This window comes from Uranotaenia lowii, chromosome 2 (assembly GCF_029784155.1).
Source record: "Uranotaenia lowii strain MFRU-FL chromosome 2, ASM2978415v1, whole genome shotgun sequence".
NCBI lineage: Eukaryota > Metazoa > Arthropoda > Insecta > Diptera > Culicidae > Uranotaenia > Uranotaenia lowii.
The window spans coordinates 301,329,720-301,332,613 of NC_073692.1; the positions used below are offsets into that span (position 1 = coordinate 301,329,720).

Here is a 2,894-nt window from a genome sequence, read left to right on the forward strand (position 1 = left end):
AAGTGCGACATGATTTTAGTTTGTTTGGCGAACCAGACAGAAGAATTGAACTTTTATACCGTTTCTGCAGTCGAAAGTTCTAGGCCAGTGGTTTTCAAAATTTTTTCTTGTGAGCGACAGACGTGTCTGCGTGAATCTCTAAATGGAGATTCGTGAAATCACGACAATGGCATAGTTCGTAGAATAAGCACAGTGTGCGTAAATTCTGCTATGAAATATTTGTTTTTGTTCGGCCTCCGATAGAAAGACGGATTGGCACAGGGAGCACAGAGTTATAAGGCTGCTGCTACGAAAAAAAAATTGTTTTGATTCGGCCTCCGTTAGAAATAAGGATTGGTACATGAAGCACAGATTTTCAAGGCTGGTGCTAGAAAAAAAAACATATACCTCTGCTGCCGGAAGTTCAGAAAAAAGGAAGTTCTGTATACAAACCAACTAAAAATTGTCAAGGAGTTACGAAAGTTCAGATAATGTATGTTTTTTTTACGATTTTGCGTGTCATCCTTGCGCAGGGGCCATGCAAATCTTCTCTGTATCGTTCCAATTTTAGTATATGTCCAGCCGAAGCTAGGACATGTTCAACCAGCTAAAACCAATTTCAAAACTAACTTACTGCAACTCAGAATAATTTAAAAAAAATTGGTCTTAAACCAAAAAAAAAAAATTACGTGTAGCTAAGCTGACGGATGATCTAATTAAATAAAGCAGGTGCAAGGTCAAGGAACAAAAGCATTGCAAAAATTGTAATAAACAAAATTTCTTTTTATGAAACGGCTTATACCATTGAGTTTTAAGGAGCCAAACTCGTTTTGTGTTTATAAAAATTGATTACTAGGTCTAGCACTTTTTTTAAAGGGGAGAAAATGATAAAAAGAGAAATAGGAAATTAAAAAGAATTATATACGGAGAAAAAGATTAATTTCGAATATGTAGTCCAAATCTACGGTTAAAATTTTAAAATAAGATTATCGGTACCGAAGCATCTGAATCATAACTTAAGAATTCTGTTCAAATCCATAAGTAATAAAGGGTGAACACAAAATCATTGCGACACATTCAACAGGGCATTACATTTGTCCCTGAAAAGAAACAACTGTTAATATGAAAAATGCGCATAGAAAGGCAATTACTAAAGTTGGCACACTTGTCCTCGATACAGTTAGTAGGAATTTTAAATAAATTGGTCGCAGTGGATTTGCTCAGATGCAGTGGTGGGTAAAAGATGCAGAATTATTGTCGAATATTCGGAAACCATGAATTGCATTTAACGAACCAAGAAAGTCTTTCAAAACGTTTTATAGTCTTTAAGAAAAGACAGAATATAAATTAAATGTTACGGCAAAGAAGCGCAATTATAAGTGGCACAAAATGAACTGAAATTACATACTCTCGTAGATTTGAAGATTGAAGTGACTCCAGGAATCTTAAATGCAGTCTTGAAGAAACGCTACTGGTAGTATGCTCATGTTTCACAAACAATTTTCCTTGTCGATTTTAATCAATTGCTGGTAATCAACCAATTTGATTATCCAAATATCCAAATATCTTACGTAAGCAATGTTACATTGATAATTCGTCACAGCCATACGAATCCATATTACTCAGGTTTTATTTTTTTCTCACTACCTATTTGTTGGTAATTTTTGATGTTATGTTATTTATCTCGGGATGTCTTTTATTTAATAAAAAAAAGTTGCTGGATCTATAAAACTTATAGAGAACCGATTCAAACCAACATGCCACCAGAAACATTAAATCACATTTTAAAAAAAGACCGTCGCTATTCGCTTATTATAAAAACAATTTTTTAATTGAGAAATTTGTATAAACAAAAAGAAAAATGGCGCTTCCTGACACCACAATTTGAAAACATCTTATTTCGAAAATGGCTTCATCAAGTACAAATCTTTGAAAACCAATGTGAGGGGTTTTAGATAATGAATTTCTAGACAGTTTTTCAGTAATACCACCCAAGCCACCATTCAAAATTTCAAAAATTTTGCTTACGTAATTAGTGAACGGCCCCTAAAGCGGGGTAAGCGAAGACACCAGCAGTCCATAACAATTTACGTGATAACTTTTCACGCTTTGCGTCTATCTAGCTCATTTCTTCAGCATTTCTTAACAACATGTTTTGCGTAATTTTATCAAAATTTATCCACTGCTGATTTTTTATGATTTTTTAAAGTTTAACTACCAATACGAAAAACCGTCCTCACTTACCCCGGTGTGCGTTACTTGAAAAGGATCGCCTTTATAGGTAAAAGTATTTCTGTCAGTGATAAGAGTCAAGTAAAAAAAGATTAAGATCGCCTTTGCCGACAACAACAATGTTTTACTCTTACTTACGGTCTTACCCGTGTATCCTTCCAATTTCCTCCTGCTTTTCAGAAATATTACCTTTGTTCATTGAAATTCGGTTCATCGGGCAAATAAATCACCTAAAAATTAACAAACTGTTTCAAATCACCCTGATAGACAGAAATTCTCCGCTTTAGCGTGCTTCTTTCTCCAGCTACTGATTCGATTCCATACCTCCAGCAATCTGTTAAGCCAACCGAATACCTATATCACTTACAACTTACCAGCAGCCTAATCTCATCGGCCCGGGTAGCTCAGTCGGTAGAGCGTTGGACTTTTAATCCAACGGTCTAGGGTTCAAGTCCCTATTCGGGCGTGTGCATCTTTTTTGAAATTAGTGTTTTTTTTAATCGTTTTAACAAAGTTTTATATGGATATTCAATTAGTGGACCCGATGTCGGATTTCGATAGTTGTTGCATTACTTATACGTTCTCCCCGGCTAATTACTACAATCTGGCGATACATCCAGTTGAAAAAACAACAAAGTTTGCAGAACCCCTGGCTTAACCTTTTTCCAAATTATGTTCATCAG

At 35.1% G+C, this 2,894-nt stretch overlaps 2 non-coding genes across 2 annotated transcripts; one reads left to right on the top strand and one right to left on the bottom strand.

The window, feature by feature from the left end:
- Positions 1 to 467: 467 nt before the first annotated feature.
- Positions 468 to 574, bottom strand: LOC129750193 (U6 spliceosomal RNA). The gene has a single exon (XR_008738331.1). It is a non-coding gene; the product is annotated as a U6 spliceosomal RNA (small nuclear RNA).
- Positions 575 to 2,604: 2,030 nt separating this feature from the next.
- On the top strand, positions 2,605 to 2,677 carry Trnak-uuu (transfer RNA lysine (anticodon UUU)). The gene has a single exon. It is a non-coding gene; the product is annotated as a tRNA-Lys (tRNA).
- The last annotated feature ends 217 nt before the right edge of the window (positions 2,678 to 2,894 follow it).